The sequence below is a fragment of the Monodelphis domestica genome, chromosome 1 (genome assembly GCF_027887165.1).
Source record: "Monodelphis domestica isolate mMonDom1 chromosome 1, mMonDom1.pri, whole genome shotgun sequence".
NCBI lineage: Eukaryota > Metazoa > Chordata > Mammalia > Didelphimorphia > Didelphidae > Monodelphis > Monodelphis domestica.
The window spans coordinates 315,789,862-315,807,758 of record NC_077227.1 but is presented as its reverse complement, the minus strand read 5'-3'; the positions used below and the strand labels follow the sequence as shown (position 1 = coordinate 315,807,758).

Sequence of the window (17,897 nt, the reverse complement as noted above, 5' to 3'; positions counted from 1 at the left end):
GGAAGAAAGGAAGAAAAGGAAGAAAAAAGGAAGAGGAGGAGAAGGGGAAAGAAAAGAAAGAAGGGAGGGAGGAAGGAATGATGGATTTATTAAATGCTTACAATTTGCTAAGTATCGTGCTGGATACTTTACAAATATGATCTCATTTGTGCCTGGCACATAGTAGGCATTTAATAAAGTTTATTGATTGATCCTTATAACAACCCTGGGAGGCAGGTGGAATTAGGATTACCAGAAAGGAGAGAATTGGGGGGGGGGGCAGCAGAATTCTCCTTAGTGCACACTAGTGATGCTGTATTGAGATTCATTATTTTGATATCCACTTTAATGGTTTATTCTAAAACTGGACACTCTGGTTAAACTTGTTAGGAGAGCTTCTGTCCCAACTTATGCTGAATAACATAATGACATGATGCTATTTATTCAATTCTGTTTCAGCTGGGGAAGTCACTCTCATCCTCAGTTTCCTCACCTGTAAAACAAGAAGTCAGTTAGCAACTCCCTTCAAAGAGTTGTTCAAGTGTAGGTCAAAGGAAATAATGTACTTAAAAGAGCTTCACCTACTTTGAAGTTTGCAAAGTAACTTGTATGTTGTTATTTTACTGGATGGTATCATACATTGCCTTCAGTTTGATACTTTACCTAAAAACTGCCCAGTTTACTAAGACATAAAGTGATTTTTCTCACTCATGTTCCTCCACCCTCCTCAAATGAAGAGAAATGCATTATTTTAGTTACCTGAACTTACTTAATATCGTTTCAGTGTTAAAATTAGGCATGTGAATTATGAGCATCATTAGTCCATAATAACCTAATTTGGGACAGGCAGCTAGGTTGTAATATAATGCATAGAGCACTGGTCTTGGAATTAGAAAGATTTATTGAAATGAATTCAAATACAGCTTCCTCAAACACTTAACTAATTATGTGATCCTGGGCAGGTCACTTAATCCCATCTGCCTCAGTTTCCTCATCTGTAAAATGAGATGGAGAAGGAAATGACAAACCACTCCAGTAATTCTCCCAAGAAAACCATAAATGAGGTCATGAAGAATCAAGCATGACTGAAAACACCTAAACCCAGTTTGTTATTTTAAAAATTGTTTTAGTTCATGAAATTAAAATCCAAGTAAACAGCTATGCTGGCAAATTGTGATTTGACCTGGGACAAATATCTTTCCCCATCTCTCCAGTTGTCTCATTTGTGAAAAGAGATTATAAAAGACCTCAAAGTTTCCTTTCACTTTCTAAGTCTATGTTCCATTGACTGCCGGTTCTTTAAAGGTTCTTCCCTAGCCTCTGTCCTTTCTTTCTTCATGTGTTCACTCTTATCCTGACTAGATTTTGCTACTGTTGACTAGGACAGGAAACAGATGATTTGTGACTACTTCCTTTCTGAATCCAAGGCCAGTCCCCTACCCCCGTAACCTTTTATACCTCATTCCCCACAGCTGGGCAGCCTCTAGGACTATAATCATCTTGTTCTGTTTCTGACATCTGAATCATTTGCAAAAATGCCAGTTAATTGACAAAAGATAGTTGAGTGCCTGCTGTTTCCTGCTAGACACAGGCTTTTTACAGGGTTCCACTTTTGCTACTTTCAGCCCACAAACACGGGGCACCAATTCAGTTGCCAGATCTTGTCATTGTGTTTTTACTTTCAAAACATCTCTTGCATATTCAGAACTCTACTCACCCACGACCCCCTTAGTTCACGTTCTCATCACATCTGGTATAGTGCAACAGCCTCCTATTTGGCCTCCTTCCCTGAAGGCTCTCTCTGTTCTAGTCCATCTTACACACAGCTAAGTAATTCTTTCCTACAGATTTGACTGTGGTACTTCCTTACTCAAATAGCCTTTAGGATAAAATATAAACTCCTTTGTTTGACTTATAAAGCCCTCATCCTATCTTTCCACTCTCTTTGTACCTCACTGTCCCTCCTACTCTCTCTGATCCAGCCAAACTCATCTACACATGACACTATCTGTCATCTTTCGTCATTCCATGCCTGGAATGTACTTCTTCCTTACACAGTTTCTCTTTTCTTTTAAAGTTCAGCTCAAGAACCGTCTTCTGCTTGATGCATTTCCTGATGAAGCTTCTCTCCACCACCATCCCCACAACTGTTAATGCCCTCTCTCCCAAACATCTTGTATGTAAAGACTTTGCATATATTTTTAAATTTTTAATTTTTAACAATTTTTCTCTCAATCACATGTAAAAATAATTTTAACATTCCTTTTTTAAATTTTGAGTTCTGTAATCCAACAATTATTGAGGGCAATTTGGAACTATGCCCAAAGGACTGTAAAACAATGCATACATACTCTTTGATCCAGTAATACCACTATTAGGTCTGTATCCCAAACAGATTTTTTAAAAAGTAGGCAAGGACCTGCTTATACAAAAACATTTATAGCTGCTCTTTCGCAGCAGGAAAGAATTGGAAATGGAAGGGATGTCCATCAATTGGAGAATGGCGGAACAAATTGTGATAAATGATGGTGATGAAATACTATTGTGCTGTAAGGAATGATGAACAGGATGATTTTAGAAGGAGCTAGAAAGACATACATGGACTGATGCAGAGTGAAATAAGCAGAGCTAGGAAAACAGTACACAATAACAGCAATATTATGGAATGGTCAACTATGATAGTCTTAGCTCCTCTCAACAAAACAATGATCCAGGACAATTCTGAGGGACTTATGACAAAGAATGCTATCTACCTCCAGAGTAAGAACTATAGAATTGAAATTCAGATTAAATTATGCAATTTTTCACTTGTTTATTTGGGTTTTTGTTTCAAGGTTTTGGTTTTATATGATTATTCTCTTACAAAAATGAACAATAAGAAAATCTGTTTTGCATGATAATACATGTATAACCCAGGACAAATTACTTGCTAGCTCCAGGAGGAGAGAGAGAAGGAAGAAAGATAATTTGGATCATATAATTTTGGAAAACTTAAATGGAAATTTGTTTATTACGTGTAATTGGTTTAAAAAATCTTTATTATATATTAGAAAGTTTTTTAGTTCTGAATTCTCTCCCTCCCTTCCTCCTCTACCCCCTCCTTGAGGAATCAAGCAATTTTAGTCATGTTGTAAAAGAAAACAAACTGAAAAAGAAAGATTTTTAAAAGTATGCTTTGATCTGCATTCAGACTCTGTCAGTTCTTTCTCTGGAGATGGTTAGCATTTTTCATTAAGAGTCCTTTGGAGTTGTCTTGGATCTTTGTATTGCTGAGAATAGCCAAGTCATTCACAATTTATAATTGCACAGTATTGCTGTTATTGTATACAGTGATCTCCTGGTTCTTTTCATTTCACTTTGTATCAGTTCATATAAGTCTTTCCAGGTTTTTATTTGTATTTATTAACTTTGTATTTATGCTGTATTTATTGTTCTATGTACTTATCATCATACCCCTCATGGGTAGAGATTGTTCCATTCTTTCTATTTGTATCCCTAGTACATAGCACAGTGCCTGGCACATAGTAGGGGGTTTTATTGCAGGGCTTACCACTGAGGATACAAGATTAAAAAATGAAATGGTTTCAGCCTTCACAGAGTTTAAAGTCTGTTAGCACGTTATGATGTATTCTGATGAGTAGCATACAAGATAGAATGTGATTAAGGGCAAAAGACAACCATGCAAAGTGTTGGGAGAAACAGCTGGAATGCAGTGCAAAGATGACTGCTGAAAACAAAGACCTATACACATACAAGTTGCCATTATGTCTGTCCAGAGGAACATGGAAATAGTGATTTGAAGAATAAATAGGAATTGTGTAAGTTTGTATGACACTTTATTTTTTCAAAAGTTTGATCTTCATCTTGTTTTTGCTAATTTATTATTATTATTATTATTTTAAACCCTGACCTTCCATCTTAGAATCAATACTGCGTGTTGATTGCAAGACAGAAGAATGGTAAGGGCTAGGCAGTGGGGGTTAAGTGACTTGCCCAGAGTCACATGGCTAGGAAGTATCTGAGGTCAGATTTGAACTTAGGATCTCCTGTCTCTAGGCACTAATTTATTTTTAAAGTAATCATTGCATTTTGAGTTTTATTTTGTATTTTTTTAGAAAAGTAATTTCTACTTAACCCTTTGAACCCTGCCTTCCCACAAAAACATTTAAGGAAAGCTAACTTTACCTGACAGTGTTTTATGGAATTAAATATCTTAATCTCACCTCTGGACAGGGAAGGTGAATTTCCTTACCAGCTCTTAAAAACCTAGATGGTTCATTTAAATTTTTATAATGTATATTATCAGAGTTATTGTGCATATTTATATTTTGAGCTGAAAAGAACTTTTAAAAAAATCTTAATTGGAACTTTATGTTTTACAGATGAGAAAATCAAAGACCAGAGAGATTAGGTACTTGTCCAAAGTCTGCTTTCCAATCTAGCATTGTTTCCGCTGCCCATTGCTGTCTCCCAATTGTTAATTCTGCCTATTTTTTTTATTTTGAAGCACTTTTGCATGACTGGATTTCTATTAATTTCTCATTAGTCATCACTTCTTATGGTAAAATAAAAATGTTTCATTACATCTCTATACCATGATTTGTTTATCCATTATCCAATTGATGTCAACCCATTGTGTAGTCCAGTTTGCTGTCACAAAAAGTGTTAATGTGAATATTACATAAGTATATGTGTGTGGGTACATATATTTTATATATGTTAAATAAATATACCTTATTTTTTGTAGTTGTATATGTAGGAGTGTTCAGGTCAAAGTATTTGACTTTTCTCACACAACTACAATTTAATTTCTGTAATGAAAGAGCCAATTCACAGTACCACCAACAATGTAGGAATGGGCCTGGGGCTTCCCAGAGCCCTTCCCACTTTGACTGTTTATCACCATTGACAATTTGCCATCATGTGAAACCTTAGATTTGTTTAAATTTGCATGCTTCTCTTTTTATTAGTGATTTGGAAAAAGCTTCCCTATGACTGCTGGCCAATTTGCTTTTTTTTTTCTTCTGAAAACTTCTGGTTCGTACCTTTTGACTACTTCTCTATTAGGAAATGGTTCCTAGTCTTATATATTCATATCAAATCACTGTATGATTTTGATATCAGATTTTAATCAGAGATAATAATGCAGATTTTCCCCAGTTAACAGTTTACCATCTTATTATATCTACTTTTATTTTGTTTTCAAAAGTGTTTTAATTATATGCAATTGGAATTGTCCTTTTTTTTTCTTAAATGATTACATCAGATAAGATTCAAATTTCACTGATTGCCCTCCCATCTGGAATGTCATTTCAGGTTGAGAAGAATACCCTTTCTTATTCTCTCAGCTGTAGGTAGGAGCAGGGAATCAAGCCACATTCTTCCTCCACTTTGCTTCCTATGTTTTTCTATAATCAAACTGGACTGGCAAGAAAAATCTGGTATTCCTGGTTGCAGGGATGGCAAGAATGCAGAAACCAGTGACAGTGAATGTCTGTGACAGGAGCGTAGGAGGATAAGGAGTGTGCTTGGCAGATCTGGATTAGCACAAGTTCCCAATATCTCTTTGGAAGGATGATTACTGGGTACTTAAATGCTTTAAAAAAAAAGGGAAGTTAACACATTAGAAAGATGGAAGGGAAGGAAAGGTAGAAGATGTTAAGCAGGAGTCCTTATTAGTTGCTACTGTTTGAAGAAACTGTAATAGGTCAAACTAGGAATTACTTGTCCAAGAGACTGGCAAATAAGGGCCAAAAATAGGAGCCAGAACTCTTGATTTCTCTCTCCAGATCTTACCTCCCTGCTGTCACCTCTAATTATAACACATAAAAACTTTTTACACAGTATCTCAATTGATCATCAGCTTAAAATGGGAGGTCAGTGCAAGAATTATTCTCCCCATTTTGCAAAGGAAGAAATGGAGGCAAAGAGAGGGAAAAGGACTTGCCTAAGATCACATATCAAGTAGTGAGTGTCACAACTTTATTTCAAACCCAATGAGCCTTCCTCTCATGCCATGCTCTTTAGTTTGGGATTTTGATGAAGGAAGAAATGGAACAAGTATTTATTAAGTCCCTACTCTGTGCCAGGCACAGTGTTAAGAGCTTTTCAAATGTTACCTCATGTGATTCTTAGAACAACCTTGAGAGGTAGATGCAATTATTATCTGTTCTACAGTTGAGGAAACTGAGGCAGGCAGAGGTTAAGTGACTTGCCCAGAGGCCTGCAGCTATTAAGTGTCAGATTCAGAACTTGTACTCAAAATACCTGTCATCAAATTGCCAAAGCAGTGTGAGGATTTTCACTTTAAATTTGTGGGACTGGAAAAGAAGAGAAACCTTCCTTCTTACGGCCCAGTTTCAAGACCACACTCCCAGCAATGGCCTCAAACTCTGGGGGTAAAGTGGACTGAACTTTGAAGTTAAATAATGGGTCAGGGACTTGGGCCATATGTTGCTTAGACAGTTTCTCTCCTTTCAACCTTGAAGAGGGTAATGATTATAAATCTGATGGACCGATCTAACCAATGGTTAGACTTGAAATTCAAGGTCACACAGATTGAGGCCAATGCTTCCACCCATGGAAATAATTTGAGAGCTTGCCAGCAGCTAGTAGAATGACAGTAACAATTTCATATCACCCTTCCCAACTAGGACCAATCAGCAACCTCATTCTAGCAACTCCTTAACTTAATTTAGTACTTAAAGAATCTATGATTTTGTTGGTCTGGGTCCTTCTTCCAGCAACACAACCAATCCCCTCTATGGTTTTAAGAATTTCCATGGCTGAAAAATTCAATCTTCTCATTATTCTCGCTGAATTGAATGTGTCTTGTTTGGTCCTAGAGCACAATTCTGGAGGTAGAAGGGACTTAGAGGATACTTAATTCAATTCCTTCGTTTTATAGATGAGGAACCCTTTGAAGCCTAGAGAGGTGATGACTTCCCTAGAGTCACAGCAAATAAGTGCCAGAGGAGAGGGATTTGAACCCAGGTCCTCCTGACTCCCAAGTCTAGCATCCTATTTATACTGGACCCAGGGTTCTTAACCAGAGGTCCATTAACTTGGATTGGGGAGTGGGGTTATACTTGTATTTTCACCAACTAAAATTTAGCATTTTCCTCAATTATAAATTTTGTCTAAAGACATTGTTCTGAAAAGGAATCAGTAGGCTTAGTGGCATCTGGTGGCGAAGTGGATAGTGCACTGGGCTGAGAGTCAGGAAGACCTAAGTTCAAATCCAGCCTCACATATTAACTATGTGACTCTATACAAGTCACTTAACTTCTGTCTGCCTCAGTTTCTTCAACTATAAAATAAAGATAATATTAGCATTATTTCCCAGTATTATTGTGAGGATCAAATGACATAATTGTAAAGCACTTAGCACAGTGCCTGGTAAGAACAATATATGTTAGTTATTGTTATTATTCACCAGACTGCCATGAAGATCTCTGACCCAAAAAAGATGAAAAACTCTTGCAGTCTACCATGCTGGTTCTCATGCTATAGCTCATCCCTGGGTCTGTTCTTATAGTCTCTAGCTTGGTCAGAGCTTTGAGAACTTGCTTGCTGCTAGCATTACAAGATGACTTCTGCAGAAGCCTTTCCCAGCTATAAGGTAAAGGATAAAAGCTCATATTTTTATAGTCTTTAATTATCAACCAAGTACAAAATAGCCTTTTGGAAGAGAGAGCACAAGGCTTCCCCTCATTTTATGGATAAAGAAGCTGAAAGTCAGACTCAGGAGACAATAGTCCTACAGTAACCTCCCCCAACCAAGCCACATTTTGGAGGAGTATGTTCTGTTTCAGCTGCCTAGGTTCTAAGGAGATCATTGGCAAGCTGAAGCATATCCAGAAAAGGGTGAACAAGATGGTAAAGAATCTGGACACCATGCCAGCCAAGTACCCATTGAAAAGATTGGAGAAGGTTGGACTCAAGAATGAAGAAGCTGGGATAGCCACCTTCATGCAGAAGAGATGTCAGGAATTAGCTTTTTTTTTTTTTTGCTTGGCTCTAGAAGTAGATCTTGGTTTAACACAAAGAACAACTTTCTTTATCATTTCTATTCAGAAAGAGAAGGAGCTTCATTCCTAAAGGTCAGAGAGCATCCCTGGTCTCCTAAGCTGGCTTCTTCCTGTTCCTGGGGGATCTGGGAGAAATCATTCCATTGCATGCCAGTCTCCTTGGGCTGACCCCTTCCTGGCAGCAGGGGATCAGAGATCTGTTATTCCACTGAAGTCTTCTAGACTGGCCTGTTCTTACTTCTGGAGGACAAAGACACCATTCCTTCCTGCACATTCTTCCTTTCTCCTAGTCACATCTGCCTACAGGGATAGGAAAGAAATTCCATTCCATCAGCTCTCTGTTGGTTCCCTACCTCAATTGCCTAACATCCCAAGAGAATGTCACTCTGAACCTAAACTCCTAAGAGTGTTAATAACCCACCTAAACTCATTCATTATTTTTTTAAACCCTTACTTTCTGTATTAGTAACAGCTCTTAAGACAGAAGGGCAAGGGCTAGAAGAATTAAGTAACTTGCCCAAGGTCACACAACTGAGGTCAAATTTGAACCCAGGTCCTCTCAATACCAGATCTGGTGATCTATCCACTGTGCCACCTAGCTGCCCCAAATTCATTCATCATTGACAAAACTCCAACTCCATCATATTCTCTATTCCAATGATTCTGAACCCCAAACTGTCATTCAAATCTGATTCCCTTTTCTCCATCCCCCACTGCCAACTTCCTTATGTCCATTCCCTACTACAAATCATCTCATCTCACCCCTCCCTTTTGTGAGCAAACTCTTCCAAAAAACTGCCACTTATTTTCTCTCTTCTTAATTCTCTCCACTCATCATTCACCCCAAACCACAAAAAGATCTTTCCAAAGTTATCAATGTTCTCTTCTAGCCAAAGCCAATGAATGGCCTTTTCTCAATCTTCTCTGTAGCTTTTGACACTGTCAATCACCTACCCTCTTCTCCTTGATATTTGTCTCTTTCCTTGTTCACCTCCTACTTGATTACTTCTCAATTTCTTTTGCTAAATCTCTATCCTAATTATGCCTGCTTAATTGTGGGCTTTGGTCCCACTTCTAATCTCCCTTTGACCTGTTGGTTTGGTGATTTCATTAGCTCCCATGGATTCAGTTGTTATCTATCTACTGATGATTCTTGAATCTATTACAACCCTTATCTGTCTGCTGATCTCCAGTCTTTCCTATCTCCAGCTACCTGTTAAACATCTTGAATTGGATGATCCACCAACATCTGAAATTCATCATTTCTAAATATGAGCTTATTATCTTTCTCCCCAAGAACTTCCCTCTTCTAATTTCTCCATTACTGTTAGGGACACCACAATTATCCAAGTCACCCAGACTTGAACCTAGGTGTCATCTTTAACTCCTCTTTCTCACATCCAAACTGTTATCAGGTCCTACCAATTTTGCCTTTGCAGCATCTTTTTTAATCCTTGTGCTTTTTATTATTATTATTTTGAAATTTAATTAATTAATTAATTAATTTAGAATATTTTCCCATGGTTAAATGATTCATGTTTTTTCCCCTCATCTTCTCCCTCCCCCCTCCTATAGCCAATAAGCAATTCCACTGGGTTTTACTTATATCATTGTTCAAAACCTATTTCCATATTATCAATATTTGCAATAGAGTGGTTCTTCCCGCCTACCTACCCTGATCAATAACCCCTAGTGGCCCCTCATTACCCTCAGGATCAAGTATAAAATCTGCTCTTTGGCATTTAGATCCCTTTATAACCTATCGTAATCCTCATTTTTCCAGTCTTCCTTCACAGAGATGATCCTGCTCAGGTTTTGATTGGACTAAATTTCCTCTGATGTTATTTCCAGCTTTGAGATTCTATGAGGTCGTCTGACTTTAGGTCCAGATCTCCTTTAACTACTCCTGGCTCCTCCCCTACTGTGGGGACTAATGGTGGAGGGCCATTGGGCTCATTAATCAAGGTTCTTCCATCCATCTGCTCTAAAGGAATGGATTTAGTACTGGATGGATGCTGAAGAGAGGTTGAAAATTGTCATACTTATTCTTGAAATTCCAACACTTTATCACTTACTGAAAGATCTTACTGATAGAAAGGATCTGAGAAGCAACAGATAATTAGGGATGCTAATAGACATGTAAACATTTACTTAATAAATTGGCTTATGATATTTCCCTCACAGAGCCAATACAGCTGCATTGATTAGGTACTTATCTGTTATTCTGTGCCTTAGGTCCCTTAAGATTGGAGTGGGGAGGGAAGCAGCATGAGTAAATTCTGGGAACCATTCGAGCAGTGGAGGGACTGACTTAGCTTGGCAGAAGGAAGCATTATGAGGGGCAATGTGTGGGAGCACTTATGGAAAGCAATCAAAGATAATGTTGAACAAGTAACCTAGGACTTTGAATGCCACCCTGAATGGTGGAATGGAGGAATACCAATCAAACTAAAACAAGTGGCCAAGTGAAACCCAGGTAGATGAATGCAAAGTATGTCCAAGAAGTAACCCATTTCTTTGTAAAATGCCTTCATATAGTGGGCCCCTAATAAATGCCTAGTTCGTTCTTTCTTTCCAAGTAAAGCCTCATGACAATTAAAAAATTCCAAGAAGCTGGGTTCTGGGCAAGAAAAGCCAATTTTTTTGATAATGCTAGAAATTCAGTGATCTCTCTCAGTGATTAAAGAAAAATTCATTTAACATTTTGAGTCATTAAATACAATTTGGGAAGTTCATTTTTCAACCCTCTCCATATCTCTAATGAATGGATACCTAATGAGGAAGTGAGCTGATATTTCCAGTCCCTCCCTCATCCCCTTATGATGATGGGGAAAATGACATGCCTGATCATAGGATTCCAATATTCCTGCTGATTTAGATCAAGAAATCAAGTTAGGCCTGGTTAAGATTGACTTACCTCCCTCCATTCCATGGGGGATTCAAGAATGTTGCCATGCTGCTTCTCAGACATACTTGATCTAAATTAGTTTTTATGTACTAAAAAGATGGAGTTTATAGTATCATTTTTTAAATATCCTACTTTTAGAAGTTGCTCTGGGGTAGGGAATTTGAGGGCATTCCTAGGATTGTCAGAACAAAGGAATGATGAAGAAGGCTTAAAAAAAATCCAGTGTTACAGAGTCCTAAAAGAAATCAGATAATATAACTTTGCTACTAAAAGCAATGCAATGATTCAGGACTGCTTTGAGGGATTTAGGAGAAAGAGTGTTATCTACATCTAGAGAAAGAACTGTAGGAGTAGAAATGCCGGAGAAAGCATGAGATTTATCCCTTGTTTATTTGGGTATATGATTGGGAGTTTGGGTTTTTAAAGATTACTACAAAAATGAATAATTTGTAATTAATATTAAGTGATAATTGTAACAGTTAAAATTTAGGGGAAACTGAGGCATGTAGAAATTAGTTTCTCTCTACAAGGAGTATTATATTTTTAGAGGTTTATTAAAAGTTAAGGATTAAAAGAAAATACAGGATAAGGAAAATGTGCCTAGGCCAGGGAGGCCTAGACAAGACCTCACCTACATTATTGAAAGAGCCATGTCTGCCCCAAAACAGAAGTCCAAAAGAGAGAGAGAGAACCTTTGCCATCAGATTAAATCCCTTTTGGATCTCAGCCCACCTGAGAATTTCCATGAGATTATAAAACATTTTGGGGAAGTGGAGCAAAGGCTTGTGGGGATTGTAGTCCTGTATTTGCGTCTATTTTTTATATAATGTATGTTTAACCCAGTGGAAGGGAAGAGGAGAGGGAGAGAACATGTATCATGTAACCATGGAAAAAAATTTTAAATAAAAAAAAAATCTAATAACAGGGGCAGCTAGCCTAGAGACAGGAGGTCCTGGGTTCAAATCTAGTCCCATACATTCCTTAGCTATGTGATCCTGGGCAAGTCACCTAACCCCAATGGCTTAGCCCTTACCTCTCTTCTACCTTGGAACTGATACTTAGAATGGATTCTAAGGCAGAAGGTAAGGGTTTAAAAGAGAGACAGAGGTCAAATAAAAAAGTATTAAAAATAATCTTTTCATCCCAGATGTAAATGTGAAGTATATGCAAGAAGAGACTTATTTGAGTTGCAACTAGTAAGTAGCAACATTAAACAAAGGCATAGCATCAGGTAAAGTCTCCTAACACTCAGATTCGGAGTTTCTTTGATGCTAGGAGAAAAGCAATGGGTATGGGTACTCTGGGAGCTGCCAGCTCTTTGGGATGCTTGGATGATTTGGGGGTGGGAATTGATAGATATCAGGTGGGTGGATTCACAGCAACCCAGGCCCTGAAAAGCAAGGACAGAAGGAAATGAGGCTGTGGGAAAAACAACTCAGGGAACATTGAACAAACAAGTCAAGTCATGGGTCTGAGATGCTTACCTGGATGTATGCTCATGCATGCACGTCCCCAGGGTCTCAAACTGTCCATACTGAGAGAGAATGCCTAGACAAGCAGACAAACCCATTTCTCCCAAGCATGTGCCACCCCCCCCCTCCAAGAATTCTGGGGAAAGAGACAGATGTCAGCTTTTCTGACATCGGCAAACAGTGGTGCTAAAATGTACTTGGAGCCGAACACGGAACACATGGAGGGCGAAGGAGGTGGGGGAAGTAAAAGGGGCACCAGAGAACAGGGGGAAGAGAAGGCTGCTTTAGCACAGCTTTATAGAAACAGTTGCATGGAAGTTTCCATATAAAATGTTGGACCATATAGACCAGCTCTTTGCTAAGGAAAAAGCTGTGGCCCAGAACTAGAGGATGAATGGTTTTGGCCCAAGGCTATACCCAAGTTTCCTGCTTCCATCCCAGCTTCTGTCCTCCAGGGGAGACCAGTTAATTCAATTCAACCACAGATATTTAAGAAGCACCTTCTGTATGTAGTCTCACTGACAGACATTCGAAATACAAAGATACAAAAATACTGTCCTAGCCCTCAAGGAGTTTGCAATCTCATAAAGGAAAAGGCATGTTCATTGGGAACTGTAATGCAAGGCAAGGTGATGAGTATTGAAAGCCAAAGAAAGTTCTTTGAAAATTTTCTGGAGAGAAAGAGAGAGCATTTCCATGGAAGGTTCCTGTACATGTGAGAGCAATGAGAGATAAAGAGGGCAGGTAAAATAAGCTGGAATGCCAGCTTGAGACATTGGTTTTGTTCGTAATCGGCCCTTTACATTGATGTGGGCAAAAAAAAAGTGTGGGAGTGAGGACAGACTGTACTTGCCCAAGGGTAGTGAATATTTTTGAGGTGAGAAATGCTATTTGTACCTTCTTGGTTTTCTTGATCTTTTGGGAAGGAGGGAGGTAATGATATGTTGGAATATGGGCAGAGCATCTCCACCCTCTCAACATGCCCAGTAACAGTAAGACTGCTTCCTGACTGTGAATGCCCCTTCTACAATTTCAATTCAACAAATAAATTCAGTGCAACAGCCATTAATTGTATACTGGTATATGGCTTTGTGTTAAGAGCTAGGAATCTAAAGATACAAATAAGTGCCCCTGCCCTTAAAGAGCTTATATTCTAAAGGATGTGGTATTAATGCAGAGTATGTTATGCAGAGTAAGGAGTGAAAGGGGCAGAGAAGAGAAGTGGACTTACATCCCCAAAGAGAGATAGTAGCCCAACTAGGCTTTGTTTTCCTAATGATGGATACTCACAGTTCTCACAAAATGACAGGTTTTTAGAGCTAGAAGACACTTTAGAAACCATCTAACCCTTGCCTCTGATTTTGCAGATGAAAAAATTGGGGCATCTAGAGGGGGAAATGACTTGACCTAGGTCATATAATAAGTTAATAGCAGAGACAGGGGGGTGTATGGGGTGTTCAGGGAGGGGTAGTATCTCTGGTATGGAGGGCTTGTCGTGCCCTTCTAGGGCAGCTCTTCAGCCTCTGACCCCCACCTGACACCCAGCTCTCACTTGTGGCTCCTAGTAGCTGCTAGCATGTGGCAGCGGCCACACCCCGGGCAACGGCTTCCACAGGCCGGCTAAACCTTGTGAGAGTAGCCATCAGGTCATAGACCCCATGGTGAACCAGGGCTTTGCTCACCCAGCATGTGAAGACTACTTCAGCCGAACAGACGGAAGAAGCCAATAAGAAGGTTCAACAGCTGAGAGGGTGATGCAGCAAAGCACTGTGGAGTGCTTAGGGCGTGTTGGAGCACAAAAGACAGCACGACCATCCAATGCAGCTGAGGAAGTCTCCAGGTGTAATGACTTTTCGTGCCACTGGACCCAGGCTTCCAAAGCCGAGAGAGTGGGACTGTCTCTGTGCATCGACTTTACCACTTAAATCTCCTTCACACACAAGTGTCTTTGTATACACTCATCTATCATAGATGAAAACGCACAAAGACAATCGTCATCCTCGGTTACCGAGAGACTACTACTGCTACTCTTCTAGAGGCATCAAAGTCCAGTGGCAAGACAAAAGTCGGGATGATTGGTGATGGCCTGGGATGCAGTAGATTACCTTGGCATCTTGGATGTCTGGCCAAATTCTAAGTACTCCACAACACCTACTTCAGCTGCCTTCATGGCTGATGGAACAATCTGTTCTCATCTGCCCATACTGCCAGGAAGTCTTCATGTTCTCAGGATAGACAGACATCTATCTAACTCACCAATGGGTTTGAGGTCTATCTGTTGCCCTCACTCTGGTTTAGCCCATCTGCAGTTTAACTGGTGTGTTCTATATTTTAGGCAACTTGACTTATGCTCTTCTTGAATTCAGCCTTCTATCTCCCACCCTGGTTATCTCCTATGTGTGAAATATATCCCCTCCTCTCCTCAGTGTCTTAGAATAAGTAGTCCTTCAAGGCTCAATCCAAGTACTGCCCCTGATCAACAGAAGGGAAATTTTCTTGAATCCTCCTGATTATTAGTCCTCTCCTGCCTCACACTATCTTGTGCTCACTTGTCTATTTTCATGTACTCCTCAGGAAAATGTTAGCTCCTTGCTGCAGGGACTGTTTAATTTTGTCTTTATATCCCCATAACAATGTCTTGTAATATGATAGGTTTTTAACATTTGTGGAACTAATTGGATTCAGCTTCTCTAGGCCTCATTTACCTCTTCTGTAAAATAAAGGACTTGGACTAAATGACCTTTAAGGTCCATTTCCCTCTTAGCTATACTTCTGGCATTCTAGACTTCTACACCAACCAATCTCCCCTCTGCTCACTTCTAGATTTCATTTATGTAGTACCTTCTCCCATTAAATTGTAAGCTCCTTAAGAGCAGAGACTATTTATTTTCGTTTTGTGGGTCCTTGCCCTCTATATCCTGTCTCTCCCACTCCTAAGTCAGAGCTTGCACCTGTTGTAAGGGGGAAAGACGGTTAATTTTAAAAGGGTTGGATTGAATTATTTAACAGTGTAGTCTCCAGGAATTTAATTTATTACAAAGAGATTTATTTATGATTTATTTACAAAATGTAGAAAGAGTGAAATAAGAAAATTAGAGAGAGGATAAAGTAAGTCTCTCCTGAAGTTAGTTTTTTCAGATCATCCAGCAGTTGAGTCAGCTTTTCACTCACCACATGTCAGTTCAAAGGAAGAGATTTTAGAACATACTCACCAGAATCAGGGTCTCAGGTCCATCCTCCACTCCAAAGAATGAAGAATTGTCTCCAGTCTCCACTTCCAAAGAATGAAGAACTGTCCCTCACAGGAAGTAACAGCTCCTCTTAAAGACACTTCTTTTGTGTCACTTCCTGTGTCTTCCCCTAATTTTACTTCTACCAATCACAGCTAAAACTTTGCTTTAAGACTTGCCAGGGGCAGTTAGTTTAATTCTGATTCATCACCCACTATTGCATACTTGGGTCACAGACCTCCCACTTAATGATTAAGTGGGATATTTATACCTTTGGTGATTAAATCTAAAAATGGGCAGATCTCCATACTCAACTTTTAAGTAGTGTATTTACACCTTTGGTGATTAAATCTAAAAATAGGCGGGGGTTAAAATTGTAATCTTCACAATCAGGGGAGAGTTAATTTTAATCTTCACAATCCCCTGATTGTGAAGACTAGTCTCCTCATTGATCATTTAACATAATTATATTGTACCCCTAAAAATGTGTAACTACAGATGTATATAATATTTCACCTTCTAAGAGGAAACTACAATAGTTAGAGATAAGAGGGAAATAGAAGAGAGAGAAAGCAAAACCAATGTTTTGCTAGGCACATTAACAAAAAGCCAATTAGGGGACAGTCCCCTTTGGCATAAAGGTGTACATTTACAATAAATGCCCAACCCCCTTTAGTTCAATCAATTGCACCCAAAAGTTCATTCTGGATTTTCTTGATGCAGTGTAAGTTTCTTTAGGCATCTTTCTCCAAACAGTTCATTCTCTGGATACAAGGAGTAGTACGCAAACTTCCTTTCCTGAAATTTTTTTTCAAACAAAATTTTTAAATCTTGAATTTTTTTTTTAAACCCTTACCTTCTGTCTTGGAGTCAATACTGTGTATTGGCTCCAAGGCAGAAGAGTGGTAAGGGTAGGCAAGGGGGTCAAGTGACTTGCCCAGGTTCACACAGCTGGGAAGTGTCTGAGGCCAGATTTTAACCTAGAACCTCCTGTCTCTAGGACTGGCTCTCAATCCACTGAGCTACCCAGCTGCCCCCTTAAATCTTGAATTTTTAAGAAAATACAATACAATCCTCCCTGAAGAGGGTGTTCACCAACACCCAGATCAACTGAAAGTGGTTTGAGTTATGGGGTGTATGAGTCAGTTATAAAAAGAAAAATCAAAAACATAAAAAGAAAAATAAATAGAGGAAAATATTAAACTTTGGGAGAAATAAAAAATTCAAAATCAGAAAAAAAATCAAAAACTATGCATATAAACATTTTGAATAAAACAGGATTAAATTCATAACAGGCCCTTGTATTAGGGTCCAATTAAAGTAAATTTCTGACTCACAAAACTGTAGGGTGAAAAATGCAGTAATATTTTATTTACCCATTATAAGCTAGGGCTACAGGAAGTTGCCATACTATAAGAGAGAAAAAAGGACTAGATTTTTTTGTGTAAAAGGGAAGTGTCATTCCATGATCTGATCTTTTGTCATTTCTCAGGGATAGGGGAGCCAGAACAGCCAATTGTTAGGTACTTTGATAGAAAGTATTTTACAAGGAGTGTAATTCAAGGAGTCCTGTGTCTTAACATATGTCAAATGCCTCAACCTCGAGTCTCACACTAGGTTCAAGTTCTTTCATATTGGTGTAGAAGTTCATCAATCTCACTTGGATTGGTTTCTTTTTTGACCTATGTGCTCTTTCTTTGTCACTATTCAGGTTAAATATGTGCATCTATGGCACTGTAGAGATAAAGTCTGTGCTTCTTTTTTTTATCGCATTTCCTAGAATCAGACACAATCATTAATCATAGTCCCATAATATTTATCAATAAATGGCAGGTTTCCATAGTCTAAATCTTTTTGGTATGCATTTATATGCTAGGTAAATGAACATCTTAGCTTATTCTATTGCAAAAATCAAAAGTAGTTAAAAGAAAATCTAATCAATACTGGTGACATGTACTTCAAATGCAAAAAAAAATGAGAGAAAAAAATCAAATACTCTATGGCACAAATAAAGTGCAACAAAATAGTACAGATCCACCAATAGGGAAGTTTTATCATAATCAATGATCAAATATAATCAGTACAAGTAATTATTCATTATCAACAGAGGGTGCTCATTTTACGTGGCTACAATGAATCCATGAGTCTCTCTCCCCAATTTTAATAACTGTCAGTGTAGTTAATAGGACTTGGAATGGTCCATCATAAGCAGGTTCAGTCAACCCAGTTCATTTGAAATTCTTTATGTACACACTATCACCTAGGTTTAAATCATGAA

The 17,897-nt window shown here is 38.6% G+C and overlaps 1 protein-coding gene across 1 annotated transcript in view; it reads left to right on the top strand.

Moving 5' to 3' along the window:
* The window catches only part of INF2 (inverted formin 2), an 85,152-nt gene that overhangs the window by 10,748 nt on the left and 56,507 nt on the right, over positions 1 to 17,897 (top strand). The gene's annotated exons all lie outside the window — the stretch shown is intronic.